This window comes from Camellia sinensis, chromosome 10 (genome assembly GCF_055761805.1).
Source record: "Camellia sinensis isolate YWXY chromosome 10, ASM5576180v1, whole genome shotgun sequence".
In the NCBI taxonomy this organism is placed as follows: Eukaryota; Viridiplantae; Streptophyta; class Magnoliopsida; order Ericales; family Theaceae; genus Camellia; species Camellia sinensis.
In genome coordinates this window covers 103,419,431-103,440,524 of record NC_138970.1, presented here as the reverse complement: position 1 = coordinate 103,440,524, position 21,094 = coordinate 103,419,431, and positions in this window count along the sequence as shown.

Genomic DNA, 21,094 nt, shown 5'->3' with positions numbered 1-21,094 from the left:
TTCCAAACAACAAAGGCACGTGTGAGCCTAAAAAAAAAAAAAAAAAAAAAAAAAAAAAAAAAAAAAAAAAAAAAAAAAAAAAAAAAGTACAAAAAAATTAAATTTTTGCTTGTCAATTTTTTTTGTAAATTGAAGTGCGTCATCAACTTTATCCATAGGCTCTGTCGTGACAAAATGTTTTTTTTTTTTTGGGGAACGTGATGCGAAACAGGGTCGAAGAAGTGACAGTATGCATGTCTGAGAAATTTAAAATTTCTCATACATGCAAGGGGCAAATGTAAGAGGGGCTAATTTGAGCCCACTAAATTATTTAAGCCCAATAGCCCAAGATTAGTGGGCCCGAATTTATCGCAAGTCCAAGAATCGGTGGGCCCAGATTTATCGCCATCAAACGGATTGAATCGCTCTAAGCCTCGAAAGGGTTCGGATCCACGAACCTAGAGACTTACTCGGGCCCGGACTCGAAAGGGTATTAAACAAGCCTAGAGATCCGAGGCACTCGGACTCGAAAGGATTCGGATCCACGAATCTAGAGATCCGAAGTACTTGGCTTCGAACGGATTCAGATGCAATCTAGAAGTCGCTCCGTTAATGAGTCCCAGAACACTTGCGGGCTCGGAGCTTTCCGGGGTCTACGTACCAGAACCATGGGCGTAATGGAGTCCGAACAAAGGACCCGATCCCGAGGACGGTGAGTGGAGATAAATTCACTCTTCGGTTAAACTAGCCTATACCCGGGTCGAGGTGGCACGACCCCGGGGGGTCCATGAGACTCGGCAATATTTTGCGGCAGGACGTCCTCTGGGACTACCCCTGACCCTTTGGGATGATTGGGGATCATTGGTTAGGTGTGGCTAAGAAGAAGGGTTCGCCGAGGGAGTGATCTCCTCTTCGGGGTTTTCTCATCCTCGGAGAAGTCACCTCCTCGGAGAAGTCACCTCCTCGGAGAGGTCACCTCCTCGGACAAGGTGGTTAGAGAGAATATCCCCCATGTGCCTTGTACATGGGCTCCATCCTACATCATGAGGTGCCTATAAATAGCACCCACCCATAGCTTTACAAGGGATGGATTTTGGAGATTTTTAACTCTTGGGAAAGAACTAATTTCCCTTCTCCATTATCAACCTTGAGAGTGAAAGTGGGAGATCCCTGGGAGAGCCTTGCCATTATTCTATTCTCTAGCCATTTTGCCTTCTTCTTCACCCAATCTCTTATCTCCATCATCTCCTTTGTTGTTGTGTTCCTAAGTTGAGATTATTGAAGAATCTAAGCCTCTCACTATATTCTAGAGAATTCGAAGTTGTTCTTCAAGGATCTTCGAAGATCTTCGAATTTTCTAACTCTTTTCTTGAACCCTCTCCTACACTTTCGTCAAATTTAATTTGATGAAAAAGTGCTAAAATATCATCTATAATCCTTTTATCCAATGTTCAAAGAGAGTCATTCTTCGTATCAAATTAAAAACTCATCAAATCGTTCATAAAATTTGAATTTGACGAAAAATTTAAAAAATGAAGCATTGGAAATGATTTTTATTTATCAAATTTGATGAAGAAGAGAATTTGAGATAAGTAGGGAATTTTAAGATTTTGATGAAAGAATTAGTTTTTTACTCAAATTTGAAATTAAATTAGATGAAAAAATTGGTGAAACTAAAGCTGTGCATGATAATGTTTTATAAAAATTAAAAAAAAAAAACCAAAGTAAAGTTCTTCCTTTGTCCATAAGAAAAGGTTCAGAAATATGATATAGTTCCACAATTAATTTCAAAAAATTAAGATAAATATGGTTCCATGAAAACTAACTAACTAAATAAATAAAGCAAATGGATTCAACTGGACTAGATAGTTGAGATCGTAACAATCATTAAACAAGGTTTTTTACCAATAAGAGTTTATTAAAAGATTTCACTAGGCCAAGTCTGGTTCAGTTCACCTTATAAATCAAATCCATAAATAAAATAGAGAGGGAAAGAAAATACCGTTGTAATGAATGAGGATGGAGATAAGATAAAAAACACACACTAATGATGTTTGGGTTAAGTCTCCAATTTCTCCATCTTCGCTCACTTTCACTAGCGTTTTTTTTAAGCTTAAAAACCTTCTCTTCTGTTTTCCCAGCCGACTAAACGAATAATTGCAGTTAGGTCTCAAAACACTTTGGGTGTGTTTGGTAACGTTTACGTTTTCAGTTTATATTTATAAAAATTTTATAAATTGATTTTTGTTTATTTTTTATTTATTTTTAGAAAAATATAAACTACAAACGCGTTTGGTAATTGACAAAATGTTTAAAAAAATTTAAAAAAATAAAAAAGAGTGAGAAATGGCAAGTGGTGGCAAGTAGCGGCGGAAGACGGTGGTGGAAAATGGTGACGGTGGGTGGTGGGTAGGTGGTGGTGGTGGTAGGTGGGTGGGTGGGTGACGGTGGCGAGTGGTAGCGAGTGAGTGGTGGTGGTGGTGGGTGGGTGGCGGATGGCGGGTGGTGGCGGGTGGGTGGGTGACGGTGGCGGGTGGCGGGTGGTGGGTGGTGGGTGGTAGCGAGTGGGTGTTGGTGGCGGGTGGTCAGTGATGGTGGCAGGTGGGTGGCGGATGACGAATGGCGGGTGGTGGTGGGTGGTGGCAGGTGGGTGGTGGCAGGTGGGTGGGTGGGTGGGTGACGGTGGCAGGTGGTGGGTGGTAGTGAGTGGGTGGTGGGTGGTAGTGAGTGGGTGGTGGTGGTAGTGGGTGGTGGTGGCAGGTGGGTGGCGGATGACGGGTGGTGGCGGGTGGCGGGTGGGTGGGTGACGATGGCGGGTGGTAGGTGGTAGCGAGTGGGTGGTGGTGGTGATGGGTAGTGGTGGTAGGTGGGTGGCGGGTAGGTGGTGGGTGATAGTGGTGGGGTGGGTGGGTGGCAGGTGGCTGGTGATGGTGGGTGGCTAGTGGTGGCAGGTGGATGGTGAGTAGTGGTGGCGGGCGGTAGATGGCAGATGGGTGGTGGGTGGTAGTGGTGGTGGTGGCGAGTGGGTGGGTGGTGGGCGGCGGCGGCGGGTGGTGAGCGGTGGTGGCAGGTGGTGGTGGTGGTGGTGGGTGGTGATGGCGGAAGACGGTGGTGGAAAATGGTGGCGGGTGGTGACTAGCGTTGGGTGGCAAAAAAAAAATAAAAATTGAAAACTCAAAATGGAAACACATTTTTTGTGTTTTCATTTTTTGGCCAAATTTATAAACTATCAAAAATTTTACCAAACAAGTTTTTATTTGAATTTTTTAAAATTTTTATAAATATAAACAAAAAATTGAAAACGTAAGTATTACCAAACGGCACCTTTACTTTTTTGTTCGTATTCATATAGCCAACTAAAAAGCCAAATTGGTTTTGAGCCCCCATTTGCTGATATGGTTGGGATTAATTTAATCTATTAAAATATATAATAGGTTAAATATTATATTTAAATTATAATTATTTTATTTTTTTATTTATAAAATTATAAAATAATCAAAAAGTTCATTTCAAAAAGAATTTTTTTAATTAGACGAAAATAATCAAAAAAATCAGATTAAATTTTTTTTTTTACAAACAAAGGATGAGTTTTATTTATTTATTTAAGTAAGAGGTGTTCGTATTTTAATCATTTTTTTTAATATTTCAGATGTACCTAATCTAAATATATTTAAAAGATTAAATATTTGTGAATAAATCTAAGAAAATCCAATAAATACAAAAATATACATATACTATTTTTTTTGTATTTTCTTTTTTGCATTTAGTGAATTTTTTTAAAAAATGACAAAATTTATACTTTTTAAATTTATCTAAATTAAGTGACTCTAAAAAGTAAAAAAAAAAATTATTAAAAAAAAATTAAAAATCAATAAAACTAAAAAATAGAGATTAAAAACTCAAAATTTAGTTTTGAAAACGGTTAAATCAAACATAAAGTTTTAAAATATAAATTGAGGATCCAAAATTTTTGGGCCTTTCTAATTTAGGTTGGGCCTTCTATAAAAACTAAAAATAAAAAAATTTGGATTTTAAATTCAAGTGGCCTTTATTATTATTATTATTATAATAATAATTATTATTATTATTATTATTATTTTATTTGTAAGGACTAATACAAGAGCTAAATCAATTTTGGGACCATTTTTCCAACTATTTTTTGGGGGCCCAACACGGCTGATTTGTGAGTTTTTGACTTAGTAGTGTTTTGAAAAGTTAGTGAAAAGTTGAGTTTTTAACTTTTTTTTTAATTTTTTGGTGGCATTTTTGACTAAAAAAGCTAACTTTTTGATGGTTTTTTTGTGTAAAAAAAAGTAAAAAAAGTAAAAAAACTGACTTTTTTTTAACATGTTCCCAAATTGCCTCTTAATGTCGGTCGTGACTAATCAAGTGTGTGAAAAATGCCAATGAAAGCGCATGAAAATTATTATTATTATTATTATTATTATTTTAAGATTTGCAGTAGAGATCAGGGAAGAAGAAAAAGAGAGAGAGCTTGACGGAGATCATGATGTTTTCCACACTGCTTCCCCTATTTTAAGATTTGCAGTAGAGATCAGGGAAGAAGAAAAAAAGAGAGAGCTTGACGGAGATCATGATGTTTTCCACACTGCTTCCCCTATTACTGATGACCTAGTAAGTTTTTTTGTTTAGTTTTTTGCCAACCCTCTATTTGGTTGGGAAGAAAATACGAAAAAAAAAGTGCCAATTGGAATTCAAATTATTGATTTTTACTTTTTTGGAGAAAGATATATGTATCTAACAGACAAAGATCATCCAAACTAAACCCAAATCACTTTGCCATCTCAAAACAATAATTGATTCAAGGAGGTGGGCTCATTGAATTCCAAATACTGCGAATTTTTCTAAAGACAAAAAATTTTGCTTACTTGATTTTTCCTTTGTTTTCTCAACAATCAAATATATTTTTGTTATTGTTTTTTGTGACATGGGATTGATGGAAATGGTGTTAAAAATTTTGAAGGAAGAAATGGTAGCCTCGGCAGTGAATGGAACAAAAAATTTTCTATTCAGCTTCTTGTCTCTCTAGCTGTGTCTTCTCATCCATTTTCGATAGTGAAGGAGAGTGGTAGTCGGAGGTGGAGGAAGTGGTGGTCAGTGGTGGAGGAGGGCAGTGGTGATGGTGGGGTGAAGGGTGGTCAGATCTACTGAAGAAGAAGAAGAAGAAGAAGAAGAAGAAGAGAGAGAGAGAGAGAGAGAGAGAGAGAGAGAGAGAGAGGAGGCTGCTGAAGTGAAGATGGAGGATTAGGTGGAGGGTTAGGGTTAGGGTTAGGATTAGGATTAGGATTAGGGTCAGGGTTAGGATTACGATTGGAAGGATAGAGATGGGCAAAAATGGAAATTGGTGTTAGGATAAAATTGTAGGAAAACGATTCGTAGCTCGAATATATTGGGCTCGAATTGGCTCGAAACCCAAAACGACGTCATTTTGGGTTTCCTTTTTTTTTTTTTTCTTTTTCTTTTCCTTTTCTTGCTTTTGGATATAGACAGAGGCGTGAGAGATAGGAGAGAAGAGAAGAGGAAGAGAGAAGAGGAAGAAAAGATGGAGAGAAGGATGAGGAAGAGAAGAAGACGGTTGATGGCGGTGATCACTGATCGCCACTTTCAGACTCTGTTTCTCTACTCTTTAGTTTTTTTTTCTAGTGGATCTGGATCTGAAAATGAAGGGAAAAAAACAATTTGTTGGCTGATGATGATGTATTGATGATGATGATGATGATGATGATGATGATGTTGATGAAGATGTTGTTGTTGATGATGATGATGTGTTGATGATGATGCTGATTTTTTTTTTTTTTTTTTTGGATCTGAAGTTGAATGGCTGTTGATGATGTGCTGATGAAGCTTCTCACTCTTCCCTTTTTTTTCTTCTTCTTCATCTTCAAAAAATCGAGAAAGAAAGAGGAAAAAAAAAAAAAAAAAAATCCAAAACGACGTCGTTTTGGATTCGGGCCAATTTCGAGCTCGAAAATTTTGAGCTACATAGCGGAACCAAAAATTGTAAAAAAAAAAAAAATGAAAGTAGTGGGAGAGGCTCTTTTTACACACCACATTTCTTCTCAAGGCACACTGTTAATTAATTTATTTTTTATTACAATTTTAACCTTAAGTGAAATGACTACAAACGACAAGTTATGATATACACCATTTGTATAATTACCATATTTACCCTGAATCCACATAATCCAGTTGTATCCGAGATTTTTCATACAGTCTCATCACTGGCAATAGTTTGAAGCTACAACAAAAACAACAAATTAGAATGTTTGCTGGAAAACAATGATGAAAAAGACAAAATAGGGCTCGCAAACGCATTACTTGTTTCACCAGCTTATATATCAACTTGTCCAACGTGAATAGCACAGAAGACTGATTTCCAATAATAGCCTGACAATCATCAAGCCAATTATATAGGGCGCTCATAAATCTGCACAGCATATGCAGTCCATGAAAAAAAAAAAAAAAGTAAGAAATTGTGAGTTGATTAAGAACCAAAGATGTTATGTCAAACTACCTGGTGTATGGATCAGAGGGGTTAGCTTCCTTGAGATAAATATGGGGGTATATTGTGGTGGGTGGGGTGTGTAAGTAAGCGTAAATATGCAAATTTGTGGTGTGTATTGAGTAAAATATTTATTTATCAAATTATTAAAGGTGTGCCTTGAGAAGTGGTTTATCTTGAGATAAATTATGGTGTATAAATAGAGGCACCTGTGGTGGGGGGTTTAAAGGAAAAAAATTAGGTGTTAATAGCAACACTTCATAAATAATATGGATAAATTACACTTTGCCCTCTTAAAATTTTACCCATTTTTCAATTTGGCCCTTTAAGTTTGATTTTTCTCACTTTGGCCCTTTATGTTTACAATCCTTCTCACTTTGATCTTTCATATTTGCAATGATTTCCACTTTAACCCTTTAAGTTTGATTTTTTCTACTTTGGCCATTCATTTTTGCAATCCTTCCCACTTTACTCCTAGACCAACTTCCATAAAAAAAAGTAACAGAATTTGTCACATCACTAACACTTCAGCTCCATATGTGATGTAAAAAATTCACTAAAGATGCAAAAAATAAAAAACAAAAAAATTGAATTTTTTTGTCTTTAGTGAACTTTTTTATCAAATTTATTCATAAACAATATTACATTATGGATGCATCTAGATTAGATGTAGCTAAAAAAACAAAAACAAATTTAACTAAAAAAAGAAAAAAAAATCACTAAAGACAGAAAAAAACGATAGTAAATTTTTCATTTTAGAATTGACAATACAAATATTTGAGTCAGTATATTTTCATTTTTTTTTTGTTTTTAGTAAACTTTTTTCTTTATTTAGTTAAATTTGTTTTTATTTTTTTAGCTGCATCTAATCTAGATGCATCTATAATGTAATAATGTTAATGAATAAATTTGAAAAAAAAATTCACTAAAGACTAAAAAAAATTTCAATTTTTTGCTTTCAATTGTTTATTTTTTGCATCTTTAGTGAATTTTTTACATTACACATGGAGCTGATGTGTTAGTAATGTGGCAGATTCTATTAGTTTTTTGGATGGAAGTTAGTCTAGGAATAAAGTGGGAATGATTGCAAATATGAAGGGCCAGAGTGGGATGGATTGCAAACATGAAAGGCTAGAGTGGGATGGATTGCAAACATGAAGGATCAAAGTGGGAAGGATTATAAACATAAAGGGCCAAAGTGAGAAAAATCAAATTTAAAGGGCCAAAGTGGGATGGATTGTAAACATGAAGGACCAAAGTGGGAAAAAAAAACTAATAATTTTTAACAATTTTTGTCTTCTAAAGCTACTTAATTATAAAATAATAATAAAAAAAAAATCAAGGGATCACCTTTTTATTTCTTAATTTTGTCTTGTGTTAGTAACCTATAAATTTCAATAATTTTTGTATCCTGAAGCTACTAAATAAAAGAAAAAATAGCATCACTTTTCTTTTTAAAATGTTAGTACTTTCATTTTAATTTTATTTTGTGTGAATAACCTATAAATTTTAGCAATTTTTGTATTATGAAACTACTATATAAAAAAAATCACTTTTCTTTTTAAAATCCTAGTTAGTTTTATTTTTACTGTGTTAAGAGCCGATAAAGTGGCCTTGGGAGTGTTGTGCACGAGTATAAATAAATAATCAAAAATTAATTTTAAAATTAAATAATAATATAAAATTTATCCAAAATATGTAGTAAAAATAATTTATAATTAATTAAATTTGATTCATTTTTATCAGAGTTACACATAAATGACTTGTATTTATAACAACGTGACCTTCCCCTAATCATTAAAAATTATCTTGGTCTCTGCCCAACTTATGAATCATTTGACTTATTTATTTATTAAAATGGTAAATAAATATCTATAAGTATTTTTTAATTTCTAAATAAGAAATATGAACATATTTTATGCATATCTATTGAAAAATTAAAACTTACGTAAAAAATTATATATTTATGTTTAACATTATGAAATAAATAGATACATATATTCATATATTAAAAATTATCTAAGATAGAGTCGTCCTAAATTATATGTCATATTTTAGTTTAATCTTACACTTAATCTAAAAGATTAACAATTAATTAGTAAAAATATTTGATAATAATAAATTTAAACATTATGTATAAATTATATCATAATTTATCGATTCGTGACCGGTATGAGCTAGTTTGGGGGGTTTGGGCCCTGTTTTGATGATCTAAACCATTCATATTTTAGGGTTCGTCGAGTACATTATCCCTACAAAAAATCAAGTTGATCAGATAACGAAAATCATGTGTTGGGATCAATTTTTTATGAACCGTTTATTTTTTTTTTATGCAAAACTGATACAAACACATGGTTGTCGTTATCTGATCGACTTGATTTTTTATAGGGATGATGTACTCGACGAATCCTAAAATATGAATGGTTTAGATTATCAAAATAGGATCCAAAAATGGGCCCACAAGGCCCAACAACACCTTTCCAATCCGATAGAAGACTGGAGAGAAGCCCAAGCCATGTTAAAGAATCAATAATGTTTAAATTTTAAGTTAAAGAATTAATTATTTTCCATATGTATATGTATGAATGTATAAAAATCATGCATTAATGCAATCTTATGGAAGCAATTTTGAAAATAAATTTTGTATGGTAAACATAAATTAAGGAAGTAATTTGAAAGGGTAATTATGGTGGCATAATTTAAGGGTTTATTATAAAACTCCATGAATTTAATTATGAACTAATTAAAATGCAACACATAATGGCACTTAGTATTTTAATTATTAAAAAATAAAAAAAAAACTTAAGTTGAGAGTCTGAATCCTAAAAAAAAAAAAAACCTATTAAAGTTTGCTGTGTATAAAAATAATGAGATTTGATATATATAATAATGGCCATGGTGAGAGAAATATATTACTTGAAAGTGAGTTTTCTTTGCATTTTTGCACACAACCCCTTAGCCAAACACCACCACTTTGGAGCTGAGGTTCTTGAAGGTTTTGTTTGGGCTCAAAAAGTTGGTTTTAGCTCAGAGTTGTAGTTGTTTGGTTGTTGTGCTTCAAGGGTAAGCATTTACCCTTTTCACACATGATTTCAATGCATGTAGTCTTGTCACACTCTCACATATTCCATTCTTTCATCACTCTTGAGAGGTGTGCTTTATGCCTTGTGTATGAGCCAATACATGAACATGATTTTCTTACTTTTCATGCTACCATCTCAGCACATTTTGGCTACTGTTTTGGCATGTTTGAGGTCTATCCATAGCTGGTTTGGTTGTTTGAGCTTGATAATGCATGCTTCTAGTGTAATACACTTCACTATCTTTGATGCTCTTGGCCCTTAACATGTTATGCATATGTTGGTTGCATGTTTTAGCATTACTTGTCATGCCATTTCAGCATTGAATATCTGCCACCTCCCTCATTTCTTCATTCTTCCTTTTGCTTTGTGGGCTTGTTGGCCTTAAGGTAGTGTTTAAGCATGAGTTAGAGTTTGTGCTCAAATGGCTTTAACCCTATTATGAGGGTTCCTCCTAGTCAAAGGCATGAACTCTCTCATGTTTTAAACCATTCTTTGGTTGATCACCCTCTCATTCGAGGACAATCACATTGGACAAATCAAGTAAATAATGGCTTGGTAATGTAAAATGAGTAAACAAAACCAACCAAGTAAAACATGGACAAGATAAGCATGTTGTTTGCATTGTATGTGTTTGGATCAGACGTTAATCCAAACACAAGAAATGTGAGACGTTTCATACTTATAGTGATGAAACGCGTCAGATTTCTTGGTCGCCAACACCCTTGATCATGCATGATAGAGTGGAGGCTCTTTGTGTATTGTTTGTGCATTCACTAAGCTTGTGCAAGCTTGGTTTTGGGCCATCATGCATTGAGATGCTTGGTTGGTGGCTCGAAAGCCGAGTGCCACACTCCTTTGAGCTTGAGACATGATGAGAAGAGTGGCAGTGCATACATTTTCTTACAAATACATCGCTGTGCCTCTGTTGTTCTCTGTTGCAGCAAGACCAGAAGTTTGGAAAAGCAGGTGGCCGACCGGCCACTTGAGGTAGCCGACCGGCCAGTTGAGGTGGCCAGTAGCCACTTTTTGTGGCCAACCGGCCACTAGTCCATTTTTGTGCAGAAAAGGACCTATTTTGGAGCAGAAGCAGTGTGGAGGTTGGTTCAATGTTCGAAAACCAAGGCAAGTGCAAATAAAGGCAATTGACGGCAAAGTAATGGATTTCTGAGCGGACGCCTGCGAGTTCACTTTATTGCTTTAATTAGCTTAGTGTAGCTGATTATTCAATTTGTGTTGTGCTATTTTAATGAGGTTAGCATAGCTATTTGTTTCAATTCGGTTTGTAATATTAATTAGCTTAGCATAGTTAATTAATTGGTTTGTAATATTTAGCTTAGCTTAGTGTAGCTTAGCTTGTTTATTCGAACCCTCATTCGAGAGGGCATAATGTTGTAATAAGTGTGCCTGTGTGTGTGCATATCTTCCAACCCCACTTCTTTCTCCTTTTTATTTAACCGCTTTGGTTGGTTAGTTTTAGGGCACGTTTTGATTAGTATACCTTATGCTTGCATGTTTGCATCATCCATTTGTCTTGCATGCACTGGGCTCGGCGTATCATTCAAACTGCATCGTATTTCAATACTTATTTGAATACGTGTATCAATTGTTGCATTCACATGCCATCTTAGATAGCTGAGCCTATTTAATTGCATTATTGCATGTGTTGCATTAGGCATTTTGTATAGTTAGGATCATGCATATTTCTAACTAACTTTTGTTTTGGCTCGGCGTACACTGTAAGTTTTACACTTTAGCATACTTGCATGAGTGTGAGTGTTGCCATGATAGCATGCTTGCCATGAGGCTATTTGCTTAAGTGATTAACTGCATGAATGCCTGTGGGTGGAGGCATGATTGCCTGAATTGGAACAACTCGACGAGTGTGAGTTTTAAGCCCACTTTGCGAAGTGGCAAAATCATGTTTTCAAGCTCACCTGAGGGTGGCAAATCCACGCTTTAGCCTACTTGCGAGTAGCACTTTCAAACCATTTTCGAAAAACAAACATGAGTTGATTTGTTCCAATTCTTGCGATTTAGTCTACACTTGTATGCTGTGCACATCACATAGTAAGTTAGCTAATAATCAGAATAAGAACACATGAGGTTTATAAAACAACATATCATGCTTAGTAGAGGCTGATCCTTTGATCGGGCGAGCGGGGGTGCTCATTAGGACCTTCCCCTCTCGTACCCAAGTTCCCGAGCCGAGACAACTTTGGTGATGACGGACACGTGGCCTTCAGCACGAGTCAGGGTTTCCTAAATTTCCCAAAAACAAAATATTTAGGTGGCGCCTCTGTAATCTGGCAAAGTAGTCCAGTTTTGGCATTATTTGATTCACAATCTGATTTTCCAAAATGATTTGTCGGATTGGACTCTTTGGTGTTTATTAGTTTCACATTGCACTTTGTGAAATTAGATTCAGAACCGTGAAAGGAGTCCGAATTGTAGTAAGACCAATTTGCGCCTTCTCCGAAAGGGGGGCGCATGAAGAAAGTCGAGTCTAAAGTATGTCAGTGCCCAGTCTATCTATTTCATGAACAAACTGCAACATGTGCCACGAATTGGACTTGAAAGAAGTGGCCGAAAAGGTGTCACAGCATTGACATATGTGTCGCACAACCTACATGCCTTTGGTCTGGCCTATGTACTCACCAAAGAGGATTGGATTAGGAAAGGAGAAGAAATTAGAGGCAGAGCTAGGGCCAAGCAAGTCGAGAAACACTATGAGCTCATCCATAGGGCAATCCAAGGAATGCTGAATGACCACTTTGTTCAGGAGGGAGAAGATTTCCCCTTTTGTGGCTTTCCCAAGCCCTAGATGAATTCCACGAAGCAGTGTGTTCCTGGATTCAAAATCTTCTTTAACCTGCAGCTGCAGAACAATGATAAGAACGAAAGGGCTGAACCAAGTACTACAGCTGAACAGAGCATGAAAAGTGATTCAAACAGCAACGAACTTAGAGTAGGGGCAGCACTGGCTTGTCTCCTGACAGATCCTGCGACTAACTTAGAGAACTTGGGAGATAACCTTACCATCTCCATGATTAGGGAAGAACCGGGTGTGAACCCATTCAGCAACACTTTGGATGCATCAGAGGCACCATCTCTTAATTGGCAGCTGGATGAGGGCTATCTGTCTAGTTTTAAGTCGAGTGATGAGCTAGAATCTGATTCCATCGAGTCTGTGGAGTTGGAATCAAATTCTGGTTCTTCTGAGTCTGAGTCTGGTATTCCCAGGGGTGGTAACTCAGATGCCAAAGTCTTGTCCAGGTCCTTTTTTTCTTTTGCTTTTAAGTCGGTTGTAACTGAGGAGCCAGAACTTATAAATGAGAACACTGCCGATTCTGAGTATTTCTCTGTGCCGTTTATTTATTGTATTGACCAAGATTTTCAGAATTTTAATGAAAATGAAGAGGAAGAAATCCCTCTGGTTTTTAAAAACTTGATTAATCGAGAGTAGGAGAGGTTTGCTAAACCCTGTGTCGATGAAATCATTGCTATTAATGTGGGTAGTAAGAAGGATCCGCGTTTAGTCTAGATCGGGTCCATGTTGTCTTCGGAGGAGCGTAAGTGCTTAGTCTCTTTATTAAAAGATTTCAAAGATGTTTTCACGTGGTCCTACAAAGGCATGCCTAAAATCGATCCTAAGATTGTACAGCATCGGATCCCTCTTGACGTCGAGGCTCGACCCATCAAGCAGAAGTTGTGTAGAGTCCGTCTGGATTGGGCGCTGAAAATCAAGGAAGAGGTCACCAAGCAGATCAAGGCAGGTTTCCTGTTAGTATCTGAGTATCTAACTTGGTTAGCCAATATCGTCCCAGTGTCGAAAAAGGATGATAGAATCCAGGTATGTGTAGACTTTCAGGACTTGAATAGAGCCAGTCTGAAGGATGACTTTCCTTTGCCGCATATTGATAAGATAGTGGACTTCACTGCGGGCCATAAATTACTATCCTTTATGGATGGATTTTTCGGGTACAACTAGATTCTGATGGTGCCCGAGGACAGAGAGAACACTACATTCACTATGCCGTGGGGTACCTACTACTATCGAGTTTTACCATTTGGGCCGAAGAATGCCGGGGCTACCTATCAGAGGGCTGCAACCATCATTCTGCATGACATGATCTACAAAGAGGTTGAGGTGTACGTGGACGACATGATTGTCAAGTCCAAAGAAAGAGAGGGCCACTACATCGCATTGGAGAAATTCTTTCAACGGATCAAAGAATACAGATTGAGGTTAAACCCGTAGAAATGCACCTTCGACGTAACAACATGGAAAATGCTGGGGTTTTTGATCACACAGAGGGGCATCGAAGTAGATCCTTCCAAAATCAAGGCCATTATAGAAATGACACCACCGAGGACTGAAAAGGAGGTGCAAGGCTTTATAGGTAAAGTGCAATTCATAAGATAGTTTATTTCCAAATTAACCTTGACTTGTGAACCACTATTTGGTCTCCTAAAGAAAGGGAAGAAATTCTGATGGAATGATCGATGTCAATTTGCCTTTAAGCAGGTTAAGCAGTACCTCCAGAATCCGCCTGTGTTGTCATCGCCAAAGCGGGGAAAGCCTTTGATTTTGTACCTGCGAGTAATAGACACAACCATAGGTTGTATGCTCGCTCAGGAATCTGAAGATAGGGTGGAGAAAGCCATCTACTTCTTGCGCAAGAAAATGTTGGATTATGAGACCCACTACACTCCGTTGGAGAAAGCTTGCCTAGCCTTGGTATGGGCTACCAAGAAGTTGAGGCACTACTTCTTAGCTCACTCAGTAATCTTGGTTTCGAGATTAGATCCCATCAAATATCTCTTTGAGAAACCAGCGATTACGGGTAGGCTAGCCCGTTGGTTGCTTCTCCTCTCAGAATTTTATCTCAAATATGTCACTTGTAAGTCGGTCAAGGGAAGAGCTGTAGCGGAGTTCATGGCAAACCACCTGGCAGAAGGAGATTAGGCGGTGGAATACTTGTTCCCAAATGAAGCCATTATGCAAGTTGAGGAGGAAACTTGGATGATGTACTTTGACAAAGTGTCCAATCAATATAGTTATGGGATAGGTGTGTTGCTGATAGCACCCGACGACTCCCATATATCTTTAGCTTTCAAACTCCGGTTCAAGGTGTCCAACAACGAAGCAGAGTATGAGGTGTGTATCGCTAGTTTAGAAGCTGCCTTGGAACTAGGGGCAAAAAGGTTGGATGTTATCAAGGACTCGAACTTAGTTGTTTTTCAAGCAAATGGAGACTGGAAAGTCAAAGAAGAAAAGATGAAGGTTAATCACCAAACCCTGGATATTATGATTCCTAGGTTTGAAAAGCTGACTTTCACACATCTACTGAGAGAGAATAAGAGGTTCGCTGATGCTCTAGCAACTCTATCTTCTATGGTAGACATCCCACTTGGAGTCCGGATGCGTCTAATTATCATTGAGCAGATATACACGGCGGCTTATGAAACAATTGCCGTAATAGATGAAGCGCAAGACAAAAACCCTTGGTACTATGATATTTGGAACTTCTTGGAAAAGGAGATTTATCCACTAAGGGAAAATGCCAAGGACAAAATGGGAATACGGCGAACAGTCGTCCAATTTATCATCTGCGGAGGTAAATTGTATAAAAGAGATCATCTGGGAATGCACAAGTTATGTGTCGAAAAAGATGAATCAAAGCGCCTGATGGAGGCTATCCACGGTGGGGAGTGCGGGGCGCATATAAACGGTGTGATGCTAGCCCGGAAGGTTCTCAGGCAAGGTTACTACTGATCCACCATGGAGGAGGATTGTATTGGTTTTGTTCGGCGATGCCACAAATGCCAAATTCATGCTAATCGCATGAATATTCCACCATCAAAACTGTATAACAAGACTTCACCATGGCCTTTCTCGGTCTGGGGGATCAACATCATCGGCGCAATCACGCCAAAAGGATTGAATGGGCATGAATACATCTTGGTGGTAATTGATTACTTTACAAAGTGGGTGGAAGCTCAGTCCTATGCAGTGTTGAAAGCATCGCATGTGGCCAAGTTCATCAGAAACAATATCTTTTGCGAATACAGAGTCCCAAACGAGATCATATCAGATAATGGCTCCCACTTCAAGAAAGAGGTGATAGACTTGTTGGTGAATTACAATGTGGCTTTTCATAAGTCGTCTATATGTAGGGCGCAAATCAACGGAGCTGTTGAGGCCGCTAATAAGAACATCAAGAATATTTTGCAAAAGATGGTTGAGATCTATAGGGACTGGCCAGATAAATAGCCATTCACACTCTAGGGCTATAGACCTTTAATCCGGACGTCTACAGGGGCAACTCCTTATTCTCTCGTCTACGGGATGGAAGCTGTTTTGCCAATTAAAATAGAAGTCCCGTCGATGCAAATTATAGCTGAGTGTCAGATAGCAGAGGTGGACTGGCAACAGAGCAAATTTGAGGAGCTGATGCAGTTTGATGAGAGAAAGCTGAAAGCATTGTATCACGTTCAGGGCTACTAGCATAGAATTGCTAGGCTTTTAACAAAAATGTTAAGTCCCGGAATCTCAATGAGGGAGATATGGTGCTGAAAGACAACCGAGCTCCTATTCATGACCCTAGGGGCAAGTTCAAACCAAATTGGACTGGTCCTTACATCATCAAAGCTATCTGGTAGAGTGGAGCTGTTATTGTCATGGACCTAGATGGCCTGAAATTTTCACAACCGATCAACATGGACAAGTTGAAGAAATACTATCCCTGAGAGGCTCGCTAGGCCGAAAACCTAGAAGGGCAACCTAGGCAAAAGTTAGAGCATAAAAAATTAGAAATAAAGGAAAACTGAGCTTACAAGGTTAAAAACCCTAAAGGGCGACTTTGGCAAAAGTTAGAGCACCAAATGAGAGAGTTAATACTCGAGTGAACCTGAACCGAACTATGTACGGCTTGATTCCCATCTTTGGAATACGTAAGCAACTTCATATTGAAGTTCGACCGTAATCACCTCTAACTCAACTGTCATGTCCATGTATTTGATCAGGTCGTCTTTGTCTGTTCTTTATCTGAGAGTTTGGTTGTGATCTTGATTCTGAGAAGAAGAGCTGGTTACGATACCGAACAATAGTGGTATTCAATCAGGGGCAGTTATGATCTTTTGATATGGGGTTGTACATCTTGAGGATTGATTCTGTGCATGTCAGGTGATGATCCTTTTTGAAAATGGTTTTGGAAAGTTTTAATAAAAGTTGATTTTCTTCAAAATTTTACCTTTTACAATGTAGACCATTTTTTGGACAAAAGGAAAGTTTTTAGTGCTCACAACTTTAATTTCATTGATTTCAACAGAAAATTCTCCAACTCTTTGATACAAATCAAAGTTGCTTTTATTACATCGAAAAAAACTTGAAAAGCAAGGTCAAAGCAATAAACTAGGGTTATAGGTGAGTCAGGTGCTCTTGCGTCCTCTGCTCATGCTTGTGGAAGCTTCTGAAGCCAAAGTGGACCCCGTTTGTGCCTCATTCTCGAGCCAAGCCAAGCACTCGACAGGAAGGGCATAACTGAAACTAGGGGCAGGGGCCAGAAGCTCTATCGTCCTCCAAGCAGTGAGGTACATAGCCAGTGAGGTACCTAGCCAAGTGTGAACCACGACTAGGGAATGAAGCTAGATATTCTACTCCCTCCTCTGGGCGAGTCTGATCATGTCCAAACTAGTGTCGAAATCGAAAAGGAAAATAGAACACGCAGTGCGTGAGGTCGATCAACTGTATGCCAGGCTACCGAGCCATGCTATAACTAATCTCGGTCAGATTAAGCTAGGGATAGCACCAAGCTATGTCAACTGCAGATCTGCTACACATCCAGTTGCACCACCATCCCTCATTCAAGAAATCCACTAGTCGGTGGCGGAAGAAATAGCCTTGAGCTGAGTATTCAGGGTAAGAGTCCACTACCTTCAGCTTATCCATAAGCCACACCTGGCAATGGATGAAAGAAAAGAGAGATTAAAGAATAGAGAGATGTATGTTGAGAGAAAAGTAATAAAAGGGTTTTGAGAGAAAAATAGAGCATGAGTGCCGAGTGATATGAGAAATACATATGAGAAAGGGTGGGAAACAATACCTGAAGAAATAGCGGACTCCTCGAAAATCATTTAATCTCTCAGCCGATGAAAATCATCCAAGCCCATCAGGGTCTCAGCCAGCTCCAAACCAATGCAACTCTTACCTTCTTTCAAACCTTGGGCCACTTCGATCAACCGAATACTGGATTCGCCGAAACTAGGCGCAAAAAGGAAATGTGCAATCATGTATAAACAGAGGGCATGTTGCCGAAAACCTCGCCAGAGAAGGTCGGCTCTGTCACCGATGCTGGAGAATCGATGAATCAAGATGGGTATGTCTAGCTCTCTATTGTGGGCCAAAGATCGAGCCTCGTGCAGAGTGAGCCCACACATCCATCCCAAAGCTTAGGTGTGGCCAAAATAGGGCTGAGGCATGATTTCCTAATCGCACCGGGATTCCATTAGCACCTGAAATTCTTCAAGTGTTGGGCATATTTCTTGTTCCTCAAAGCGAAAGACATGTGTAATTGGGTCCCAGCGTCGGGCCATGGCATGGAGGAACGGAAAACAAAGTGAAGTACGACTCAACGAAAAAGTGTATTTATGTCGAAACCCCAAAAATTTACCTTTTTCGTACCATCTAAAGTCGTTATCCAATCTGTGAGGTTTTCAGCAAGAAATGGCTTCATTTGTGGACGAAATTGGAGCTAAAATGAAGTTTTGGAGAAGAAATCATGAAGCATAACCTTTTGTAGAAGATAAGGCTGTGAGTAGAAGCCAACTGTCAACAATCTGGAGGTTACTTACACTGGTGGCCGGCAAGCCACTAGTGGTGGCCAGCAGGCCACCTCTTCTGGCTGGCAACCTCTATCTCTGGCCGGTAGTCCCTCTTTCTGGTCTGCCGTCCATCTGTATGCTGGGCAGTTTTGGCAGCATATGTTTTGTCTCGATCTTTGTGTGTTTTAAGGTCTTGTTTTGAGTCTTTTGATTTTAGCAAGTTTGTTTATTTGTATTCAAATTGTTTTTGTTTTGTTTATCGAGTTGTAGTTTGTATTTTGTATTTTGGTTGTTGGTCGGCTCATTTCTTAATGAAAAACATTGTTTCAATCAAGCGTTCTCTTGGTAAATGCAATTCCATTTCCATTTCATGCGAATATGGTGCTCATGATGCAAAAATGATAACACTTTTCGTAGAAGCTGCGAGGTTTTATTCCAATCATGGTTTTTACAAAAGAGGTGTACAAGTTTTAAAAGTAAAATAAAACCTATCTGAAGCTATACATGTGCTAATTCGGCTAAACGAAAAGAATCTAAGAAAAAAGTACAAAAAATCAGCGCCAGTCGCCTCAGGCCCGAGAGGCCCCCTTCGCCCTCTTCCTCGGAGGGGACTTGAGAGCACTATCTCCATCGGCACTGCTGTCAGAATCAAACTCTGAACTAGAGCCAGTATCATCTCCACTCCCTGTCTCAAAGTGCTCTTCAGCATTGCATCCGCTCTCAGATCCTGAGCCAGAATCATCACCTCTACTCTCGGATGACTAAGAATGCTGACTCATTGCCTCCTTGGAGTCATTAGTCTCAGCATCATCGTCGCTCAAAATGGGCTCTGAGGGACTGCTTTGGCCTCGGGCGCCTCCATCACTGTCTCGGCCACGACTCACATCTCGGCCGCGTGCTGGGGCCTGTCTCTCTCTCCTCCCTACTGTTGGAGGAAGTGTTGCTGGTGCTGGTGCCATCGGTATAGATGGAATCTGGAAAAAACAGTTGGCAACATATCAACTATAGTGTGTGTATCAGATACAGGCACGGTATGTAGAAATCAGATACAGTATGAGTACAGTGTGTGAATGCAGTGTGCCAATACAATGTATCAGCGCAGTTTGGGAAAGACTACGGTTGAAATGCCGGTGTATCAGTGGAAATATGATAACGTGATGCGTAAACAAAGTTAGTAATGGAATGCATGTTGAACTGAAGGAAATTACTGAGATACCATGGAGACCAAGCAGCATCTCTCTCCTCTGCACCATACCCATCAAGGAAGCCACCAGCTCAAGGAGGCTCCTCGTATACTCTATAAATGCTTGTAAGTGCATTTAGGTGATCAGTGTCTGGAGTAAACATATCTGAAATGGAAATGTGAAGTTGCAAATTGTAAAGTGTGGTTCATAATTGGGACAAGCCCGAACTCCGACAAACTCATGCCCAACCTCTGCCGGCTCGATCAGAATTTGGTAAGCAGTCCCAGTATGCCACCAGCGTATGAGCGCAGTGAGAAGCTCCAGCCAGCAGATAGTCTGCTCAACAGGGGAAGCCTCTCTGGTATGAGCCCTGTCACGACCCAAACTCGCTCCTAAAAGTTTGGTCCATGACCAGCCTATACTTAGGCCTCAAAACAAAATTTCATGAATATGTATTCAAATACGGGGCCTTAAGCGGAAGTAAATACCAACATAGATGCAACGCCCATTGAGCTTGTGCATACATGAAGATTTAGATTAATTTAAGCATTTAAATACACTTTCCATATTTACATATATAATCATAGAACTTATACAGATCTCACACACATATACATAAGACTCAATGAAATACATAATTCTCCAATACAAAATTAAAGCCTTGACACGGAGGCGTAACCCGGGCGGCTTGACAGAGAGGTGGACCTCAATATACCTCTAGTGTCGATCCTCGATGGCTCAACTACATAAATATATATAAAAACAGAGTGAGCAAAGCTCAGCGAATAATAGCAATGTGAGGAGGTCAGGTGAATGAGCATAGCCTTGGAGAATATAAATATACAAATATCAAACCATATACAAGTCTTTTCCATAACCATATTTCAAAACGGCCTTAGGCCCATGTAATATAGAATGGCCTCGGGCCCATGTATGATACGAAACGGCCTTAGCCCCAATATAACAACAGCTGTCCAAAGCAATATAGGGAAGATGGAACATCGGCATGTCTCCATCTCCCCGGTCGTTAAAGCCATTAGTCATGTACAATTCATATCATTATAGGGTAGATGGAACATAGACATGTCTCCATCTCCCTCGACCTTAGGGCCATGAGTCATAAACAATTCACATCATAACGGCCTCGGGCCCACTGTTATTAATGAGAACAAAACGACGTTAGGTCCATATCAATGCCATCGTTTAATCATGTCCATTAATTCAATCAAACATCATGTCAATAGTATACACCATTCACAAACAACGATATATAAATCATAATCACAGTGTAGAGGTCCCCGAACGCCCCGGGAGGAACGAGCTCCCGTTCTGTTCATTTGGGGTCACTACAGCTCAGGACTCTCAAATGTCACGGTTCTAAGTCTGAACCAAAGAGTCCAAATTCGGCAAATCGTTTTGAGAAAAACAGATTTTTGAAAGAAGTGCCAAACATGGACTGCTTTGCCAGATACAGAGTCGCCACCTAAATATTTTATTTTTGG